Source organism: Lutra lutra, chromosome 1, assembly GCF_902655055.1.
Source record: "Lutra lutra chromosome 1, mLutLut1.2, whole genome shotgun sequence".
Taxonomy (NCBI): domain Eukaryota; kingdom Metazoa; phylum Chordata; class Mammalia; order Carnivora; family Mustelidae; genus Lutra; species Lutra lutra.
Window position 1 is genome coordinate 102611849 of NC_062278.1, and position 23880 is coordinate 102635728.

The following is a 23880-nucleotide window of genomic DNA, read 5'->3' on the forward strand; positions in this document are numbered from 1 at the left end:
GTTCCTAGGAAGATGTTGCTGCGGCTGAGGTCGAAGAGGTTGCTGCCTGTGTTCTCCTCAAGGATTTTGATGGATTCCTTTCTCACTTTGAGGTCCTTCATCCATTTTGTGTCTGTTTTCGTGTGTGGTGTAAGGAAATGATCCAATTTCATTTTTCTGCATGTGGCTCTCCAATTTTCCCAACACCATTTATTGAAGAGGCTCTCTTTTTTCCATTGGACATTCTTCCCTGCTTTGTTGAAGATTAGTTGACCATAGAGTTGAGGGTCTATTTCTGGGCTCTCTATTCTGTTCCATTGATCTATGTGTCTGTTTTTATGCCAGTACCATGCTGTCTTGATGATGACAGCTTTGTAATAGAGCTTGAAGTCCGGAGTTGTGATGCCACCAACTTTGGCTTTCTTTTCAATATTCCATTGGCTATTCGAGGTCTTTTCTGGTTCCATATAAATTTTAGGATTATTTGTTCCATTTCTTTGAAAAAAATGGATGGTACTTTGATAGGAATTGCATTAAATGTGTAGATTGCTTTAGGTAGCATAGACATTTTCACAATATTTATTCTTCCAATCCGGGAGCATGGAACATTTTTCCATTTCTTTTTGTCTTCCTCAATTTCTTTTATGAGTACTTTATAGTTTTCTGTGTATAGATTCTTAGCCTCTTTGATTAGGTTTATTCCTAGGTATCTTATAGTTTTGGGTGCAATTGTAAATGGGATTGACTCCTTAATTTCTCTTTCTTCTGTCTTGTTGTTGGTGTAGAGAAATGCAACTGATTTCTGTGCATTGATTTTATATCCTGACACTTTACTGAATTCCTGTACAAGTTCCAGCAGTTTTGGAGTGGAGTCTCTTGGGTTTTCCACATATAGTATCATATCATCTGCAAAGAGTGATAGTTTGACTTCTTCTTTGCTGATTTGGACGCCTTTAATTTCCTTTTGTTGTCTGATTGCTGAGGCTAGGACTTCTAGTACTATGTTGAATAGCAGTGGTGATAATGGACATCGCTACCGTGTTCCTGACCTTAGCGGAAAAGCTTTCAGTTTTTCTCCATTGAGAATGATATTTGCGGTGGGTTTTTCATAGATGGCTTTGATAATATTGAGGTATGTGCCTTCTATCCCTACACTTTGAAGAGTTTTGATCAGGAAGGGATGCTGTACTTTGTCAAATGCTTTTTCATCATCTATTGAAAGTATCATATGGTTCTTGTTTTTTTTTTTATTAATGTGTTGTATCACATTGATTGATTTATGGATATTTTACCAACCTTGTAGCCCTGGAATAAATCCCACTTGGTCGTGGTGAATAATCCTTTTACTGTACTGTTGGATCCTATTGGCTAGTATTTTGGGGAGAATTTTTGCATCTGTGTTCATCAAGGATATTGGTCTGTAATTCTCTTTTTTGATGAGATCCTTGTCTGGTTTGGGGATCAAGGTGATGCTGGCCTCATAAAATGAGTTTGGAAGTTTTCTTTCCTTTTCTATTTTTTGGAACAGTTTCAGGAGAATAGGAATTAGTTCTTCTTTAAATGTTTGGTAGAATTCCCCCGGGAAGCCGTCTGGCCCTGAGCTTTGGTTTGTTTGGAGATTTTTGATGACTGTTTCAATCTTCTTACTGGTTATGGGTCTGTTCAGGCTTTCTATTTCTTCCTGGTTCAGTTGTGGTAGTTTATATGTCTCTAGGAATGCATCCATTTCTTCCAGATTGTCAAATTTGTTGGCGTAGAGTTGCTCATAGTTTGTTCTTATAAGTGTCTGTATTTCTTTGGTGTTAGTTGTGATCTGTCCCATTTCATACATGATTTTATTTATTTGGGTCCTTTCTCTTTTCTTTTTGATAAGTCTGGCCAGGGGTTTATCAATCTTATTAATTCTTTCAAAGAACCAGCTCCTAGTTTCGTTGATTTGTTCTATTGTTTTTTTTGGTTTCTATTTCATTGATTTCTGCTCTGGTCTTTTGATTTCTCTTCTCCTGCTGGGTTTAGGCTTTCTTTCTTGTTCTTTCTCCAGTTCCTTTAGGTGTAGGGTTAGGTTGTGTACCTGAGACCTTTCTTGTTTCTTGAGAAAGGCTTGTACCTCTATATATTTTCCTCTCAGGACTGCCTTTGTTGTGTCCCACAGATTTTGAACTGTTGTGTTTTCATTATCATTTGTTTCCATGAATTTTTTCACTTCTTCTTTAATTTCCTGGTTGACTCACTCATTCTTTAGAAGGATGCTGTTTAGTCTCCATGTTTTGGGTACTTTCCAAATTTCCTCTTATAATTGAGTACTAGCTTCAGAGCATTGTAGTCTGAAAATATGCAGGGAATGACCCCAATCTTTTGATACTGGTTGAGACCTGATTTAAGACCGAGGATGTGATCTATTCTGGAGAATTTTTTTTTTTAAATGAAGTTTTTATTATGAAGAGAGGAGGAAGCAGGCTCCCCGCTGAGCAGGGAGCCCAACGCGGGGCTCGATCCCAGGACCCTGAGACCATGACCTGAGCCGAAGTCAGCGGCTTAACCCACTGAGCCACCCAGGCACCCCTATTCTGGAGAATGTTTTATGTGCACTAGGGAAGAATGTGTATTCTGTTGTTTTGGGATGAAATGTTCTGAATATATCTGTGATGTCCATCTGGTCCACTGTGTCATTCAAGGCCTTTATTTCCTTGTTGATCTTTTGCTTGGATGATCTGTCCATTTCAGTGAGGGGAGTGTTAAAGTCCCCTACTATTATTGTATTATTGTTCAAGTGTTTCTTTGATTTTGTTATTAATTGGTTTATATAGTTGGCTGCTTCCACGTTAGAGGCATAGATATTTAAAATTGTTAGATCTTCTTCTTGGACAGCTCCTTTGAGTATGATATAGTGTCCTTCCTCATCTCTTATTATAGTCTTTGGCTTAAAATCTAATTGATCTGATATAAGGATTGCCACTTCTGCTGCTTTCTTCTGATGTCCATTAGCATGGTAAATTGTTTTCCACCCCCTCACTTTAAATCTGGAGGTGTCTTCGGGTTTAAAATGAGTTTCTTGTAGGTAACATATAGATGGGTTTTGTTTTTTTACCCATTCTGATACCCTGTGTCTTTTGATTGGGGCATTTAGCCCATTAACATTCAGGGTAACTATTGAGAAATATGAATTTAGTGCCATTGTATTGCCTATAAGGTGACTGTTATTGAATATTGTCTCTGTTCCTTTCTGATCTACTACTTTTAGGGTCTCTCTTTGCTTAGAGGACCCCTTTAATATTTCCTGTAGAGCTGGTTTGGTGTTTGCATATTCAGTTTTTGTTTGTCCTGGAAGCTTTTAATCTCTCTTCTATTTTCAATGATAGCCTAGCTGGATATAGTATTCTTGGCTGCATGTTTTTCTCGTTTAGTGCTCTGAATATATCATGCCAGCTCTTTGTGGCCTGCCAGGTCTCTGTGGATAAGTCTGCTGCCAATCTAATATTTTTACCATTGTATGTTACAGACTTCTTTTCCCGGGCTGCTTTCAGGATTTTCTCTTTGTCACTAAGACTTGTAAATTTTACCATTTGGTGATGGGGTGTGCACCTATTCTTATTGATTTTGAGGGGGGGTTCTCTGCACCTCTTGGATTTTGATGCTTGTTCCCTTTTCCATATTGGGGAAATTCTCTCCAATAATTCTCTCCAATATACCTTCTGCTCCCCTCTCTCTTTCTTCTTCTTCTGGAATCCCAATTATTCTAATGTTGTTTCGTCTTATGGTGTCACTTATCTCTCGTATTCTGCCCTCGTCGTCCAGTAGCTGTTTGTCCCTCTTTTGCTCAGCTTCTTTATTCTCTGTCATTTGGTCTTCTATATTGTTAATTCTTTCTTCTGCCTCATTTATCCTAGCAGTGAGAGCCTCCATTTTTTATTGCACCTCACCAATAGCTTTTTTTTATTTCAACTTGGTTAGATTTTAGTTCTTTTATTTCTCCAGAAAGGGCTTTTATATCTCCCGAGAGTGTTTCTCTAATATCTTCCATGCCTTTTTCGAGCCTGGCTAGAACCTTGAGAATCATCGTTCTGAACTCTAGATCTGACATATTACCAATGTCTGTATTGATTATGTCCCTAGCCTTTGGTACTGCCTCTTGTTCTTTTTTTTTTTTTTTTTTTGTGGTGAATTTTTCTGCTTTGTTTTTGTCCAGATAAGAGTATATGAGAAAGCAACTAAAATACTAAAAGGGTGGCAAAGACCCCAGGAAAATTTGCTTTAACCAAATCAGATGAGATCCCAAATCATGAGGGGAGAGAAAGGGGATAAAAAGAGGTTCAGAAAGAAAAAAAAAAAAAAGAAACAATTAAAAAAAGAAAACGATTAAAGAAAAAATATAAAAAAGAAAAGTATATATATATATATATATATATATATATATATATATGATAAACTAGTTAAAAACTTTAAAAAAGAATAGGATAAAAGTTTTAAAAAATTTAGCATTAGAAGAGAGAAAAAATTGAAAAAGAAAAAAAAATTAAATTAACTTCAAGGCTAAGGAATCATGGGGAGAAAGCCATGAGTTCCGTGCTTTGCTTTCTCTTCCTCTGGAATTCCGCTGCTCTCCTTGGTATTGAAACTGCACTCCATGTTAGGTGAACTTGGTCCTGGCTGGATTTCTTGTTGATCTTCTGGGGGAGGGGCCTGTTGTTGTGATTCTCGAGTGTCTTTGCCCCCGGCGGAATTGCATCGCCCTTACCAGGGGCCGGGCTGAGTAATCTGCTCGGGTTTGCTTTCGGGAGCTTCTGTTCCCTGAGCGCTTTCCATAGAGTTCTGGAGGATGGGAATGAAGATGGTGGCCTCCCAGTCTCCGGCCCGGAGGAGCTGAGAGCCCGGGGCCCCACTCCTCAGTGCGCCCTCAGAGAACAGTGCCCATTTACTCCCATCTGCCTGGCCTCTGGCCACGCTCCAAGCTCACCAAGCCTGCGACCGGTTCAAGGTAACCCCGAGCTGTGAGCTCACACCTCGGCTCTGTCTCTGTAGCCAGTTTCCCCATTCTAATACCTGCAAGCTCTGCGACACTCAGCAACCCCCGATCCTTCTGTGACCCTGGGGGACCTGAGGCCACGCTGACCCCGTGTGGGCTTCACCCCGGTTTAGCCTCTGGGGTGATGTCCCTCAGTGGAACAGACTTAAAAGTCCTGATTTTGTGCTCCGTTGCTCTGCTGCTTGCCAGGAGCCGGCCCCTCCCCCCACAGTCTATCTTCCCGTCACTTTGGATTCACTTCTCCGCGAGTCCTACCTTTCAGAAAGTGGTTGATTTTCTGTTTCTAGAATTGCTGTTCTTCTTCTCTTCAATCTCCCATTGGATTTGTAGGTGTTTGCAAGCTTTAGATAAGCTATCTAGCTGATCTCTTGCTACCTGAAGTAGTCTCAGCCTGCTACTTCTCCGCCATCTTGACTCCTCCACAAAAGTGGTTTTAAAAGGGGAGTTGATAGCAATATATGCATACTTTTATGTAGAAACAAGACAAATATCAAGTAAATAATTTAACCTAAAGGAACATAAAAAAGAACAAGTGAAGTCCAAAGTTAGTAAACACATAGGGCTACATCAAACAAAAAAGATTCTGCACAGTGAAGGAAACCATCAAAGAAATGAAACCTAGTGAATAGGAGAAGATATGTGCAAATAATATATCCAATAAGGGGCTAATATCCAAAATACATAAAGAACACAAACAACTTAGTAACAAAAAAACAAACATTCTGATTATAAAATGGCCAAAGGACCTGAATAGACATTTTTCCAAAGGAGAAATACAGATGGGCAACAGACACAGGAAAAACTGATCAATATTATTGATCACCACTATAATCAGGAAAATATAAATCAAAACTATAATGAGATATCACTCCACACCTGTCAGAATGGCTATTACCAAAAAGACAAGAAATAGCTAGAGGACATGGAGAAAAGGAGACTCTTGTGCTTTGCTGGTAGGAATGTAAACCAGTGTAGCCATTATGGAAAACAGTATGGGGAGTCCTCAAAAAACTAAAAATAGAACTAACATGTGATCCAGCAATTCCACTACTGGATAACTATCCAAAGAAAATGAAAACACTAATGTATCTGTGTGTTCATTCCAGCATTATTTATAATGGTCAAGATATGGAAACAACCTCAGTGTCCATGGATGGATGAATGGATAAAGAGGTGAGACATATATATTAGAATCATTCAGCCATTAAAAAGAATGAAATCTTGCTATATATGGCAACATGGATGGATCCTGAGGGTATTATGTTAAGTGAAGTCAGACAGAAAAAAAGACAAATGCCACATGATTTCAATTATATGTGAATTCTAAGAAACAGAACAAGCAAGCAAACAGATAAAAAACTTGTATCTCTTAGATATGTTACTAGAGGGAAAGAGATTGGGAGGGTGAAATGGGTGAAGAGGATCAAGAAGTACAGCCTCCAGTTATAAAATAAGTCATGGTAATGTGCAACATGGGAAACATAATCAGTAATATTGTATTAATTTCTTATGGTGACAGATGGTAACTAGACTTTTTTGGTGACCATCTTGCACTCTATACAAATGTCAAATCACTATGTTGTGCATCTGAAACTATGATAATATTGTATGTGAATTCAACCTCAATAAAAATGAAATTATGACAGAAGCCTACAGGTTTACCTAAATTAGTTAAATAATTTAAATCTTATTTCCATTTTGCTTCCAGAAACAATCCACATGTAATGTCTCAGCCCAAGGAACAGTACCCTATTGATTGAATAAAACTGTTTGGCTTGGAGGGAGTTTTGCCCTGCACATGAACACATGATAAAAAGAAGTATCTAAGCAGCTTTCAGGTTGGTCAGACTTGGATTTGAGTCCCAACTCTACCCATGATTTTTAATATACACTTGAGTAAATGTCTGACCCTTTCTTAAATTTCATTTTTTTCCTTCATAAATGGGGGTTTTATGGGACTTTGTATTAGTTTCCTTTGGCTGCTGTAACAAGTTAGTATAAATTCTATGCTTAGAATACCCAGAAAGTTATTTTCTCAGAATTCTGGAAGCCAGAAGTACAAAGTCAGAATTACTGGGCTGAAACTAAGGTGTGGGCAGGACCACATATTCTCTGGTGTCTCTGTGGTAGAATTTTATTTATTTGTTTTATTATATTTTTGCCTCTTCCAATTTCTTTCAACTGGAATATGGCAATGGGATGCCAACTCTAATCTTTGCCTAATCTCTGCCTCTATCTCCATATAGCATTATCTTCTTTTGTCAACATGATTGCCCTTGGCTTCTTTATTTTATCTTATTTTATTTTATTAACATATGATGTATCATTTGCTTCAGGGGTACAGGTGAATCATCAGTCTTACACAATTCACAGCACTCACCATAGCACATACCCTCCTCAATGTCTATCACTCAGCCACTGTATCTGTCCCCTTCCACCCCCCAGCAACCCTCAGTTTGTTTCCTGAGATTAAGAATCTCTTATGGTTTGTTTTTCTCCCGATCCCATCTTGTTTCATTTTTTCCTTCCTACCCCCCATGACCCCTGCCCCACCTCTCAAACTCCTCATATCAGAGAGATCATATGATAATTGTCTTTCTCTGATTGACTTATTTTGCTTAGCATGATATCCTCTAGTTCTATCCACATCATTGCAAATGGCAAGATTTCATTTCTTTTGATGGCTACATAGTATTCCATTATATATATATATATATATATATATATATATATATATGACATTGTGATATATATATGACATTGTGATATATATATGACATCTTTATAATGTAAATATAATGTAAATAAAACGTAATATACATATATTACATTGTGATATAAATATATATATATATATATATCACATCTTCTTTAATTATTCATTTGTTGATGGACATCTGGGTTCTAGCCATGGTTTGGCTATTGTGGACATTCCTGCTATAAACATTCAGATGCACTTGCCCCTTCAGATCACTACATTTGTATCTTTAGAGTAAATACCCAGTAGTGTGATTGCTAGGTCAAAGGTAGCTCTATTTTCAACTTTTGGAGGAACCTCCATAATGTTTTCCAGAGTGGCTGCACCAGCTTGCATTCCCAACAGTGTAGGAGGGTTGCCCTTTCTCCACATCCTTGCCAATACCTGTCATTTTCTCACTGGTTAATTTTAGCCATTCTGACTGGTGTGAGTTGGTATCACACTGTGGTTTTGATTTGAATTACCCTGAAGCCAAGTGATGTTGACCACTTTTTCATGTGTGTTGGCCATCTGGATGTCTTCTTTGCAGAAATGTCTGTTCATGTCTTTGGCCCATTTCTTGACTGGATTATTTGTTTTTTGGGAGCTGCATTTGATAAGTTCTTTATAGATTTTGGATACTAGCCCTTTATCTGATATGTCATTTGCAAATATCTCCTCCCATTCTGTTGGTTGTCTTTTGGCTTTGTTGACTTTTTCCTTTGCTGTGCAAAAGCTTTTGATCTTAATAAAGTCCCAACTGTTAATTTTTGCCCTTTCTTCCCTTGCCTTTGGTGATGTTTCTAGGAAGAAGCTGCTGTGGCTGAGGTCGAAGAAGTTGCTGCCTGTGTTCTCCTCAAGGATTTTGAGGGGCTCCTGTCTCACACTGAGGTCTTTCATCCATTTTGAGTTATTTTGTATGTGTGTGTGGTATAAGGAAATGGTCCAGTTTCATTCTTCTGTATGTGGCTCTCCAATTTTCCCAACACCATTTGTTGAAGAGACTGTCTTTTTTCCCATTCGACATTCTTTCCTGCTTTGTTGAAGATTAATTGACCATACAGTTGAGGGCCCATTTCTGGGCTCTCTATTCTGTTCCATTGGCCTATGTAAAAGTTTTTGTGCCACTACCATACTGTCTTGATTACAGCTTTGTAACAGAGCTTGAAGTCTGGAACTGTGATGCTGCCAACTTTAGTTTTCTTTTTCAATATTCCTCTGACTATTCAGGGTCTTTTCTGGTTGCATATAAATTTTAGGATTATTTGTTCTATGTCTTTGAAAAAAATTGATGGTATTTTGATAGGGATTGCATTAAATATGTTGATTGATTTAGGTAGCATAGACATTTTTACAATATTTGTTCTTCCAATCCATGAGCATGGCAGGTTTTCTCATTTCTTTGTGTCTTCTTCAATTTCTTTCATGAGTACTTTGTGGTTTTCTGAGTACAAATTCTTTGCCTCTTTGGTTAGGTTTAGTCCTACATATCTTATGATTTGGGGTGAAATTGCAAATGAGATTGACTCCTTAATTTCTCTTTCTTCTGTCTTGCTGTTGGTGTATAGAAATGTAACTGATTTCTGTGCCTTCATTTTATATCCTGACACTTTGCTGAGTTGATGTATGAGTTCTAGCAGTTTTGGAGTGGAGTCTTTTGGGTTGTCCACATAAAGTATCATATCATCTGCAAAGAGTGAGAGTTTGCCTTCTTCTTTGACATTTTGGATGCCTTTTATTTCTTATTTTTTCTGATTGCTGAGGCTAAGACTTTTAGTACTATGTTGAATAGCAGTGGTGATAGTGGACAGCCCTGTTGTGTTCCTGACCTTAGGGGAAAAGCGCTCAGTTTTTCCCCATTGATATTTGTTTGGGTTTCTCATAGATGGCTTTTATGATATTGAGGTATGTACCTTCTCTCCCTACACTGTGAAGAGTTTTGATCAAGAAAGGATGCTGTACTTTGTCAAATGCTTTTTCAGCATTTATTCAGAGTATCGTATGGTTCTTGTTCTTCACATTGATTCACAAATCAATCACATTGATTGATTTGCGGATGTTGAACCAAACTTGCAGCCCAGAAATAAATCCCACTTGGTCGTGGTGAATAATCCTTTTAATATTCTGTTGGATCCTATTGGCTAGTAATTTGGTGAAAATTTTTGCAACCGTGTAGATCAAGGATATTGATCTATAATTCTCCTTCTTGATGGATCTTTTTCTGGTTTTGGGATCAAGTTAATGCTGTCCTTATAAAATGATTTTGAAAGTTTTCCTAACATTTCTATCTTTTGGAATGCTTTCAGGAGAATAAGTATTAATTTTTCTTTAAATGTTTTATAGAATTCCTCTGCTGGGCTTTTGTTTGTTGGGAGAATTTTGATGGCTGCTTCAATCTCCTTACTGGTTATGACTCAGTTCAGGTTTTCTATTTCTTCCTGGTTCAGTTTTGGTAGTTTATATGTCTCTAGGAATGCATCCATTTCTTCCAGATTGTCAAATTTGCTCATAATATGTTCTTAGAATTGTTTGTATTTCTTTGATGTTAGTTGTGATCTCTCTAATTTCATTTATGATTTTATTCATTTGGGTCATTTCTCTTTTATTTTTGATAAGTCTGGCCAGGGAGTTATCAATCTTATTAATTCTTCCAAAGAACCAGCTCCTAGTTTCTTTTCTTTCTTTCTTTCTTTTTTTTAAAGATTTTATTTATTTATTTGACAGACAGAGATCCGAAGGCAGGTAGAAAAAGGCAGAAGCAGGTTCCCTGCTAAGCAGAGAGCCCAATGTGGGGCTTGATCCCAGGACCCTGGGATCATGACCTGAGCCGAAGGCAGAGGCTTTAACCCACGGAGACACCCAGGCGCCCCCAGCTCCTAGTTTCTTGATTTGTTCTACTATTCCTTTGGTTTTTGTTTCATTGATTTCTGCCTGATCTTTATTATTTCTCTTCTCCTGCTAGGATTAAGCTTTCTTTGCTGTTCTTTCTCCAGCTCCTTCAGGTGTAGGGTTAGGTTGTGTACTTGAGACATTCTTGTTTCTTGAGAAAGGCTTGTATCACTATATATTTTCCTCTCAGGACTGCCTTTGCTGTATCCCAAATATTTGACCAGTTATGTTTTCATTTTCATCTTTTTCCATGAATTTTTTCAATTCTTCTTTAGTTTCCTGGTGGACCCATTCATTCTTTAGTAGGCTGCTCATTAGCCTCCATGTATTTGAGTTCTTTCCAACCTTCCTCTTGTGATTGAGTTCTAGCTTCAGAGCATTGTGGTCTGAAAATATGCAGGGAATGATCCCTATTTTTTGGTACCGGTTGAGACCTGATTTGTGATCCAGGATGTGATCTATTCTAGAGAATGTTCCATGTGCACTAGAGAAGAATGTGTATTCTGTTGCTTTGGGATGGAATGTTCTGAATATATCTGTGATGTCCTTCTGGTCCAGTGTGTCATTTAAGGCCTTTATTTCCTTGTTGATCTTTTGCTTAGATGATCTGTCCATTTAAGTGAAGGGGGTATTAAAGTCCCCTACTATTGTTGTATTATTATCGATGTGTTTCTTTGATTTTGTTATTAACTGGTTTATATAGTTGTCTGCTCCAATGTTAGGGCCACAGAAATTTAAAATTGTTAGATCTTCTTATTGTACTGACCCTTTAAGTATGATATCATGTCCTTCGTCATCTCATTATACTCTTTGGCTTAAAATCTAATTTATCTGATATAAGTATTGCCACCCTAGCTTTCTTTTTGATGCCTATTAGCATGGTGAATTATTTTCCACCTCCTCACTTTAAATCTGGAGGTGTCTTTGGGTCTAAAATGAGTTTCTTGCAGAGAACATATCAATGGGTCTTGTGTTTTATATCCATTCTGATACCCTGTATCTTTTGATTGGGGCATTTAGCCCATTTACATTCAGGGTAACTATTGAAATATATGAATTTAGTGCCATTGTATTGCCTGTAAGGTGATTATTACTGTATATTGTCTCTGTTCCATTCTGTTCTGTTACTTTTAGGTTCTCTCTTGCTTATAGGACCCCTTTCATATTTCCCGTAGGGCTGGTTTGTTGTTTTCAAATTCTTTTAGTTTTTACTTGTACTGGAAGCTTTTTATCTTTCTTTCTATTTTCAATGACAGTTTAGCTGGATATAGTATTCTTGGCTGCATATTGTTTTTGTTTAGTGCTCTTAATATAACATACCAGTCCTTTCTAGCCTGCCAGGTCTCTGTGCATAGGTCTGCTGCCAATCTAATAGTTCTACTATTGTAGGTTGCAGACCTGAGCTCCTTTCAGGATTTTCTCTTTGTCTCTGAGACTTGTAAGTTTTACTATTAGATGATGGGGTGTTGACCTATTTTTATTGATTTTGAGGGAGATTCTCTGTGCTTCCTGGATTTTGATGCTTGTTCCCTTCACCAAATTAGGGAAATGGAAATTCTCTGTTATAATTTGCTTTAATGTACCTTCTGCCCCTCTCTCTCTTTCTTCTTCTGGGATCTCAATTATTCTAATTTTTTTTTTTTTTGGTCTTATGGTGTTACTTATCTCTCAAATTCTCCCCTTGTGGTCCCATAGTTGTTTATCTCTCTTTCTCTCAGCTTCTTTATTCTCCATCATTTGGTCTTCTATATCACTAATTCTCTCTTCTGCCTAATTTATCCTAGCAGTAAGAGCCTCCATTTTTTATTGCACCCATGAATAGCTTTTTTGACTTCAACTTGGTTAGATTTTAGTTTTTTTATTTCTCCAGAAAGGAATTCTCTAGTATCTTCTACGCTTTTTTTTGAGCCCACTAGCACCTTGATAATCATCATTATGAACTCTAGTTCTGAGATCTTACTAATGTTTGTATTGATTGTCCCTAGCTATCAGTACTGCCTCTTGTTCTTTTTTTTTTTTTTTTTTTTTTTGGTGGGGTGTTTCTCTGCCTTGTCATTTTATCCCGATAAGAATAGATGAATGAGAGAACAAAATGCTAAAAGGTTCATAACAAGCCCAGTAAAATGTATGCTAACCAAATCAGAAGAGATCCAAAACTGGGGGGAGAAGGGAAAAAAAATTATATATATATATATATATATATATATATATATATATATATATATAACTAGTGAATAGAAGAGAACCACACACTTGATTTTGGGAGTATTTTGGTCTGTTAGAAGAAACTAGTTCTCAAAATTTTAAAGAAAGAAAAACTTTTATATATACAAAAATAAGGGTAAACATGATGAAGGGATAATATATGACTGTAAAGATGAAAATTAAAAAGATCCTAAAGAAGGAATTGATAAGATAAGAAGTTGGTTAAAAAAGAAAAAAAAAAGAAGAAGAAAAATATGATCAATCTGGAGACAAGAACAAAGCCATGAGCTAGATTTAGGATATATTTTGATCTGTTAGAAGAAACTGAATCCCAAAATCATAAAGAAAAACATACATGTATATAAAAAATAAGATTAAATACAATGAAGGGGTAGAATATGACTATAACAATGAAAATTTTAAAAGATTTTTTACAAATGTATTGATAAAGTAAATAAAAGTTGAAAACCTCAAAAAAATGTATTGATAAGAGAAAATAGTTTACAAAGGTTAAAATAGGAAAGAGGAAAATTTAAAAAAAATAGAATAAGACAAAGATAAAATAAAAAAAATTAACTTTGAAAGACTAAATAATCATGGGAAAAGAGCCATGAATTCTATATGTTGCATTCCCCTAACTCTGTAGTTTCACAATTCTCATTGGTGGTTGAACTTAGTCTTGGCTGGATATTCTTGCTAATCTTTTAGGGAAGGGACCTGTTGCAGTGATTTTCAAATGTTTTTGCCTCAGGTGGAATTGCACCGCACTTGCCAGGGGCCAGGCTAATTAATCTGCTTGGTTTTTCTCTCCATAGCTTTTCTTCCCGAAAGGCTTTCCAAAGAGCTTTGGAGGATGAGAATCAAAATGGCAGCCTCTCAATCTCTGGTCCTATAGGAGTTGAGACCTTGGGGCCCCACTCCTCAGTGTGCCCTCAGAGAAAATCAGCCAATCACTCCTTTCTCCCTGGTCTCTGGCTGTACTCTGAGTTCACCCAGCCCATGACTGAGCCTTTCTATCTCTGGTGCACGGCCTTGTTTGGTGTCTCTAAACCCAGCAAATTCCTGCCATGTGCTTTCATGCCGCTCTTCCCAGAGGAGGAAGGATGGGATCTCCTCAGATCTGCCACTTGTGGGATCCCTGCTTGAGGAGCAGTGGCCCAACTGTGCCTCGGATTATGGTTTAAGATAATCCCAAACTGAGAGCCCACTCCTTGGCTCCATCTCTGGAGCTAGCTTCCCTGCTCTGATATCTGGGAGCTCTGCCACACTCAGGCACCCCTGGTGTTTTTGTGACCCAGCAGGTCCTGAGACCACACTGTCCCTGTGAGTGCTCCACCCCCTGGTTAGCCTCTGGAGCAATGTCCCTCAGTGGAACAGACTTCTAAAAGTTTCGATTTTGTGCTCTGGTGCTCTACCACTTGCTGGGAGCTGGCCCCTCCCCACCTCAGTCTATCTTCTCATATACCACCTTGGATTCACTTCTCCACACATCCTACTATCTGGAAAGTTGTCGATTTTCTATTCCTAGAATTGCTTCTCTTCTTCTCTTCAATCTCCTGTTGAGTTTGTAGGTGTTCAGAATTTGATAACTATCTAGCTGATCTCCTGGGACCTGGCATTTTTAGGTCTCTTACTCCTCTGCCATCTTGTTCCTCCTCCCTTGGCTTCTCTCTTATGAAGATACTTGTTATTGCTTTTAGGGCTTACCCAGATTTTCTTTTTTTATTTCAAATTTTTATTTAAATTCTAGTTAGCTAACATACTGTGCAATTTTGGTCCAGATTTTCAAAATAATCTTACCATCTCAGGGCACCTGGCTGGCTCAGTCCGAAGAGTATGCAACTCTTGTTCTCAGGGTTGTAAGTTTGAGACTTACATTGGCTGTAGAGGTTACTTAAAAAAAATAAAATCTTAAAAAAAAAACCTCAAGATCCTTCATTTAGTCACATCTGCAAGGACCCTATATCCTAATCAGGCAACATTTACAGGTTCCATAGATTAGGATGTGGATATGCTTTGGAGGAGGGACATTTTTCAGCCCACTACAGGTATCTTCTTTGGGTTTATAGTATAATATCTAACATGTTTTATGAATTCAATAACCTTCCCTTTCCCATTCCTTTTCCCTCTCTTCCTTCAAAGCCCCATACCAGTCCTCCATATCACCTCCTTCTACCTATAAGCTAGATAAAACTATAAAACAGGTTATACCTGCTTTTGGTATCCCTGTGCCTTCCAGTCTTTCCTTCATAATTAGTCAAAACCACTGGGGCACCTGGGTGGCTCAGTTGGTTAAGCATCTGCCCTCTACTCAGGTCATAAGCTCGGGGTCCTAGGATCAAGTCTTGCTACTTCTCCCTGCTAGGTAGAGAGTCTGCTTTTCCCTCTCCCTCTGCCCCTTCTGCAGCTTGCACTCTCTCACTTGCTCTTTCTCAAATATATTAATAAAATCTTTATTTTCCTACCCCCCCCAAGTCCCCCATGTTGCATCTCCACTTCCTCATATCAGGGAGATCATATGATAGTTGTCTTTCTCCAACTGACTCACTTCGCTAAGCATAAAGAAGATGGGATTGGGAAGGAGACAAACCATAAAAGACTCAATCTCAAAAAACAGACTGAGGGTTGCTAGGGGGGAATGGGGATGGGATAGGGTGGTGGGGATATGGCTATTGGGGAGGGTATGTGCTATGACGAGTACTCTGAAATGTATAAACCTGGCGAGTCACAGACCTGTACCCCTGGGGATAAAAAAACATTATATATTTATTTAAAAATTTAAAAATTTAAATTAAAAAAAATCTTTTAAAAATCTTAAAAATAAATAAATAAAATAAATTTTTAAGTTCACTTAAAAAAACATTTATTTAGGAGTCACTAAGTGCACTGCCTTAGACTTTGGGGGATTTAAAAAAAAAGAAGAAGAAGAAAAAGAAGAAGCATTCTCTAGCCACAGTAGGTGACTCTCTGAAGGTGGAGATGGATAGTTAAACAACCATTTGTAATGTAAGGGAGAAGAGTTTATGACTTACACAGAAGGATCTGCAACGCACAGTAAGGTAATAAAGGAATCAGTGATTGTTATTGAGAAATAGTTTAGTGAAAGTATCTTGGAGCCAATGAAATTTGAACTGTTCCATGAAGATAAGAAGGATGTCAATGGTTAATAATGTTGGAGGAATTTTACGGACAGGAGAGAGGTGCAGAGGAAATAGAGCTCTTTCTTATTTCTCTACAAAAATCACTATCTTCTCACTTCCCTCTGGCTGCCTTAAATATTCCCCTTGGGTCAACCTATCCAAAACTGCTTTCTCCTCAGTGCACTATATGGGAAAATATCCTCTTCTCTAAATCTCCCTCCAATTAGCTGCTTCAATCTAGGTGTTGAAAGGAAATTAATATGATTAATCTCATTCACTATATGGTGTATGTGGCTGATAGCTCCTAAAATCCCTTAGAACAATAAGAGGAGTTTCTTAACACCAATAAATTTCTGTTGGGATTTTATGTCATGTGTAAAATTATATTCAGGAAGACTGTGTTCCTAAATCACTTCTATTAAAGAAGATTACTCTAAATGAAGAAAATGATAAGCATAGGAAATATTCCAAATGATAAAAGTGCCTAATTAAGCAGCAAAGATTTTGAGCTGTAGAAGACCACTCCATTATTTTTTATTCTCCATCATGCCAATGTTGTCAGAAGAATTCTCCCTCCCAATCTCCTCCCTGCCCTTCTCTCTAAAAAGGAGAAAGAAAAAAATCCCTTATTTTTAATTTTCTTTTTGCATCTTCTAAGAGGCAACTTGGAAAGCAATGGACAGAAACAAATCAGGCAACCCCCCCCCCCACTTTTTTTTTCTCAGTTAATTCAGAATGAATTGGATTTACACAAGCAACAGTGCTTAAGCAAAACTGTTCCTATGGTTACACAGACGGCTTTCTAAATGTGGCACAAGATGCAGGCAGCCAAAATGACTTGACTGTTTATGTTAAATATGAAGTCTATTCCCTATTGAAATTTAATGATCTACTAGCTGCATTTTAGCAGCTTGCACCCTGATAAAATTAACATTTTGAATACATTTGGAGAGATAAATTGCTTTAGCAATTGGTGAGTATTCACTCATTTTTATTTGATCACATCAGTGATTCAGATGAAAGCATTTCCCCCTGTACTATTAGAAATTGGGTCTACAAATTATCCTCATCTCTGGGCCTGCAAGTCCCCAAACACATTTTATTATCTTTTTTCAGGTTTGCTGGTGCCAGATGTTAAACCTAACACTTGGTAAGAGAACTCAGGAAAAAAATATGTATTTTCTTTCTTTTATAACAACCAGGCAGAATAGAATCAACACTGTTTCTTGTGGCATCTCTTGAGTCATCCAGCAGTTCTCAAATATCCAACAAGGTGAGCGGTTCAGACAGGGTGAAGTCTGTTCCCCACCTCCCCTAGCTTCTCCTGAATGAAAAAGACAATCTGTCTGTTTTGAAAGGCTGACAGGAAATTGGAGTCGGAAAAAATATATTCACTGCATATTTTAGCTGACACCATTCAAATTTGCTACATAAGGGCGTTCCTTGACGTCTGTTAGTGGGAACCTCCCATTCAGCAAAAACAGAAAATGAAAGCAGCCTACAGGATGCCAACCTCCTGTAGGCATTTACATATTTAGTTCAATTCAGCTAATATTTATTAAGCATCTTATATAGACTAGGCATGTTGTAAAAGACTATGGTCATAGAAATACAATACATAGTCCCTAAATACAAATAGCCCTCGGTCAAGTAGATAAATGGTCAATAAATTTTGTTATGCCAGGTCTTTCTTCTCAATAGCTGATTATGTGTATCTCCATATCATCTTTACCATCTCATACCAAACATGAACATTTCACTAAAGACTTGAGTTGTCAGGGAAGGCTTTCTGTACACATATCACCTGGAGTATCTCCCTAACTCATTTCCCCTAAATTATTCCTCAGGAAGGTCACCCACTGGAGAATTTTCTCTACCTTGCCTCTTCCTCTACAGATCCCCAATTCGCTAGTGTCTGTCTCTTTCCCCCAGGATCCCATTGCCAAAACACAATCAGGCTCAGAAAAGGTGTCAGCTTTTCTATCCAGCATGCAAGTCTTCATTTTCAATAACTGAGAACTATGAATGTTGGGATCTTAATAGATGAATTATATGAGATTCAGCTGCAACACTTTTAAATCTTTGAAACACAAGTTTATCAATACTTCCCTGGCCTTTGCTTGTTAGAGGAAGAATATTTCATTCTAAATCACGTACCAGACAAGCTGGACATTTAATAGTAGTTTAATTATAATTTATCTCTTGAGATGAATATACTTAACAAATTTGATACTTGAGAATTTTAATCTGTTTGGGGAAATTTATTTTGAATTGGCAAGTAGAAATACATTCATCATATATTGATTCCCTTGTCATGGTAATTCCCAAATTTAAATTGCCTCTTAGAGCTCTAATTGGTCATTCTAGAAGTGATTCATTATGGTCATTATTATTAACATTTTTGTTGAACATTTTAGTGAATTTCTCCCTGTAGAACATTCATTGAATGAATGTAAGATATAAATTTGTCCTTTTATTTTTGGAAAAATGGCTTTAAAATCTATTCTTTCAGAAAAAAGTTGCAAGAAGGTGGTATCCAAAATATGAGAGACTTACTGAAATATGTGTGTTTATAGACTTTACAGATGATATCCTGAAGTCCAACACTGATTTTCCAAAGTGATCTATACATTTTGAGAGAGGAAGTCCTAACAACTTGAGTATAGTTTAGAGGAATTCCACTTTTCATTTTATAGCTTCGGGCATATTTTCAAGGAAAACTGCTTTCTTCAAACCTCATTTTTTTAAGAATATAGGGGTTCCTGGAAAGGACTTGATAGCTGGTTAGGTAAACTACTAAATAGTCTCCTAATAGTCTCCAGCTTCCACATCATCAATTATTCACCAAAATTGTACTTTTTTTTTCTGTTTATAAGAAGTCCACAATACTAGAATATTGTTCTAGTGAAGAAGAGAGTTGAGCTAAATGCAAATATCTTTTTCCTGAGAGACTAAGTCTTCATAGAGAGCTCCATAATGGTAGAATTTGGGTATAAAACTACAGAATTCGATTTTTATTCTGTAGGAATAGCTTATGTGGGATATAAACACTTAGAATATTTTAGTAGAGGAGTGAAATTATCAAACTTGATTTTGGACAGATAAGGAGAATATTACAGAGGACATCACAAACTTGACAACATGGGGTCATGCACATGAATGTTATGCCAAGTCAGAGAGCTACATGGTTTTAACTGCAGGACACAGATCACTTCTATGAACCAAATCCCAAGAAGAGCATAGGTCTGCAAAAAACTCTTTTTCCAAGAAATGATGAATCATTTTCCTTTCCAAAATTCACTATTTCAAATTCAAAGAGGAATGTTTATTATGTGGTATCTTAGAAGACATATTTGTTCTTTCCATACTTGTTCTCTTTGCTCTTTTTATAAAAAAAAAAAAAAAGTGGGGTGGGGAAGACAAATAGCTCTGAGTGCCAAATGGATTTTAAAATAATGACTCTAAAATACTGATGTCTCAAGTACAAATATAAGTAACTTGATTTAATAATTGTTTTCAATATGCAAGTAAGGAGATTTAGATAATATTTCTATGGAGTCGAAACAGTTAATTTTCCAGGGCTGATTTCCAGAGTTCACATCAACAGTCCATGCATAACATAATATAATATATATTTAAATACCCAAAAGTAATTTCATCGGGCAATGAACCACAGTGTTTTTCCCGTTTGTTCTTACTTGGAACACACTCACCAGTTCACTCGGCATCCATCACTCTTATTTTGTATCAGATACTCATTGTCTGAAGTAATAATGGATAAGTGATCCAAAGAATAGAGTATTGCTTTGAACTGCTGACACATTGAAGAATGCAGCATTATGCAGGATTGTACTGCTAGCCAGAATACCCACATTCAGCTCATAGCTCTTTCCAGAAAGCATGCCATTGCTCCCCAATTTCTGTATAATAGGTATTCTACAGTGGGTGATTAAAAATGGAAGTTTTTCTCTTTCTGTTCAATAGAATGGAAAATGGTATATGATGTATTTAATTTTAATCATATCACTCCATGGACACATTTTTCATGAGCTATGTTTGAAAGACTGCTTTTCATTTCTGTAGTGTAAAATATCCTGAAATAGTAACCAGTGTGATACAAAAATGAGAAAGTGCATTTATATATTTATGTGAATTGTTTTGGATGCAAACCTACATTACATAAAGTTAAAGTCAGGGAGTGGGGAGTCTCTCTCTCCAAAACACCACTGACTAATCAATGAAAAACAGAATTAAAGAAGCACCTTCTATTTTGCCATTTAAGAAAGATCCTGGATTTGTGATTGATTTCTAATGACCCACATTCAACACAATGTCACAAACCCAGGAGATGTCTATGTACAACATGAGACCATTTGCATGAATGTTGTGGCAAAGTGGACACTTTTTTTTTACTACAGAAAGTAGAGAAGACATTTTTTTCTTGGTACCACAAAGGTGAAAATATGTGTGTGCTTTGGAATGCTAGAAATGCATGTATGTGTCTGTGTCTGTATCTCTCTGTGTGTTTGTAGATACGGATATGTGTGGGTATCATTTTTAAGAGATGTAGATGTTAAATGGAGTCTTGAATTTAGGGAAGAGGTAGTGTGTTTTTGTTCATGGAATTTGCAAGTCACCAGATTGTTGGTGAGAATTTTCCTGGCCTTTTTGTGAGCACCAAAGACTGTGACCAGCATGGAGTTATGTGAGCTCTTTCTTTGCTCATGGTGAGATACACATTTTGGTTTTCTTTTACCACTTTGCTGCATATAATATTGAAACTATGTCTGTAACTTTGATGATTTTGGGACTTGAATTGCTGCATGGTAATATGGTGCCCCATAGCCTAGATCCAAGTTTCACTTTCTAAACTACACAGAAGATCCCGGAAATGTGAGGAATGAAGAAAAGACCAAGCTACAACCATTGTGCTGAGTGGATGGAATGGAAAAGGGTGTGCAGCATTATAAAATTGTCTGGGTAGCTGAAAAATATTGGTCTCTAGACTTGAAGTTCTGGGAAATACATAAAATGCATGTTAACCTCATGGCATTATGCTTGACTTACAAAATATTAGTATTATAATTTTCCTTTCCAATTCTAAAAATTGAATGTGTCCATTATCCCATTGTAGTTTCTTGAAAGTTCTTTCTGGTTGAGTTATAGACAATTGGTGCTTTTCTGTATTTATGCTTATGGTTTCTGAAATGTTGACCAAGGTAGAAAGAGCTGTGTAGATAGCTGAGTACTGCCGCATTCTCTGCTGGAAAGTGATTTGACTTTGACATTATACAGTTATTCGGGTAGGTCACTTAATCGCTCAGGCCTCAGATTTCTCCCCTCAGCTGAGTTACTTGGAGTAGATTATTCTATGTCCATATAGAATTTTTTTAAAAATGTGTATTTGTGACAACTTTCAGTGGCATAGATTGCATGGGCTTTCACAAGATGGCTGTTTTTCATTCAGTACTGGTTGATTGAGAAACTATATAAATAGCAAAAATAAATAAATGAGTGAACAAGGATATCTAGTACATAGTAGGTGTTTAACACTTTCTTGCTGAATACATGAATTTGGTAATGTCTTTAGATGTCATTGCATTTTATTAAGCACAACTGCAACTGAATATATTTGCAAAACAATAAGATATTTCTGTGTGAGAGGCATTTTTAAATTCAGTCCATGGACTCTAATAATTGCTAATGGGATTTTGATCACTGACTATGCACCTGGTGTGGAGCCAACCACTGAGTATTAGATCATTTAATCTTCAAAACGAGCCCATGGGGTACCATTTTACAGATGGAGAGACTGGGCATATTAACTATTTTGCTAAAGATTTCACAGTTAGTAAGATAAATAATCTATATCAACCTGAGCTTGAGATCTTTTCACAAATACTATAGTACTTTGCAAGACAACACTTGCTGCATGAGGGGAGTTCATCTGACCTCTCACAATTCTTCCTCAGCCCTATCTAGCAGATGGCTTGTATCTGTCTGTCTACTCAACTGTCCCAGCAAAAGCACAGGCAAACACTTAGCTTAGTTATTGCTGTGGCTTTAAGGAAACTCATATCTCTGCAAGGAAGCCCTTTGAAATACAAAGGATCAGTGCACAGCTTTTTGTTCAGAGATCTTTGAGCAAGGTCATGTCTGTTTCCTGAATGAACAGGGTTAGGATAGGAAAACTGGAGAGTTTCCCAGCTCCAAGAGAGCCAAGTTTTCACTGTGTCATTTCATTCTTCTCTTTGAAGTAAATTCCCAGAAAATCAGACACACCCATATCCAAACTTAAGTACAAAACACATCCTACAGCCAACTGGGCATGGTTCAGGGAGTTTGCCGCCATTTTGGATTGCCTGTACTTTTGTTCCCTTTCATTAGCAAAGATAATCGTATATTTCCTGTAACTTCAGAAAAGTGCTGATTAATCCAGCACAGGCATATCACTGTAAAGAATTCTAAAGTATAAAGAGGATAAATCAGAAAAAGGAAAAGATCAACTTTACTAAACATGTGGTTCCATCACAGCTGCAGATTTAGTTTGGTCTGTTCTTTCAAACTGCCAATATAGACTCTCCCCTATTTTTGTGACTTCATTTTCCATGAAGTGAATTTTTATTATCAATCTGTAATTAGTGGTCTATTAACTTTAAATAGGTATATTCCTACTCTTTTATTTTTTTAAGATTTTATTTACTTATTTGACAGAGATCACAAGTAGGCAGAGAGGCAGGCAGAGACAGAGAGGGAAGCAGATTCCCTGCTGAGCAGAGAGCCCAATGCGGGGCTTGATCCCAGGACCCTGGGATCATGACCTGAACCAAAGGCAGAGGCTTAGCCCACTGAGCCACCTAGGCGCCCTGGTATATTCCTCCTCTTAAGGAGAGAATTCTTCCTAAAAATCTGAATAGATGATTAAAAAAAAATAATAATCCCAGAAAAATGTCTGGCCAGCAGTTGGCCTCCTTTGTGGGATTAACTTCAAATCTGCTAGCATTTTTTTTTTAACATGAATGAACTAAATTAAATGTCAACAAAAGTCAGAATTAATCATAAAAGTGATCGATACTATGTGTGAGAAAGACTTGTTCATCTGGATATAAAAACACTGTCTGTGAGACACATATTTTTAGATGCCTTATAAATTAAATTTATGGAAAAGAAATCATGCAAGGTTTGACCACAGATGAAATGTGGATCAGTCCCACAACTTTTTAGTCACCTAATTTGTAAGGGCCCTGTATGTCTCTCATTCTGGGCACTCAATAAATAGTAAACAGGGCAGCAATTTCCTTTCCTGTCTAGTCAGGCCATCATTATTTCTGTACAGTCTCTGAGCTAGTGAGCACATAGAAAAACACAGTTCTCCACAACTGGAATTATGCCTTTCGCCCTCCCACCTCCTCTTTTCTGTGTGCTTCCGCTGCTATAAAACCTACTGGAAACCTAAGAATGTTAGCTCTCAGTTACCACTTATTAAACCTTAACCTTTCCTCTCCTAAATGCCAAGTTCTAGCAGGTCTAATCAGCATATTTTATTCTGCCCTTTTCAATCAGCCGTTTGGTGATGTTGATTTGCTGCTAAAGGAAGTTTATAAAAAAAGAAATCCACTAGCTTTTGAACATGTCTCAGTTCCTTAAGGAAAATGGTATTTTATGTAACCACTTATCAGGATGTTTTCAATAGTTGCTTTCTCCATTTTGGAGGTCCTTGGGGAGAGTTCACTTATACCTTTCACATCTCTTTCATTTATTAAGGTACAAAAAAAATACAAGTCATTAACATCCGAATATATTTAATACCCTTGGCACTGAGCCTCCTTTCATGCTGCTGAGCAGCCATCTCTATACCACATACCATGATACAAGTCCTATGCCCCAAACATTCCCTTGGCTTCCAG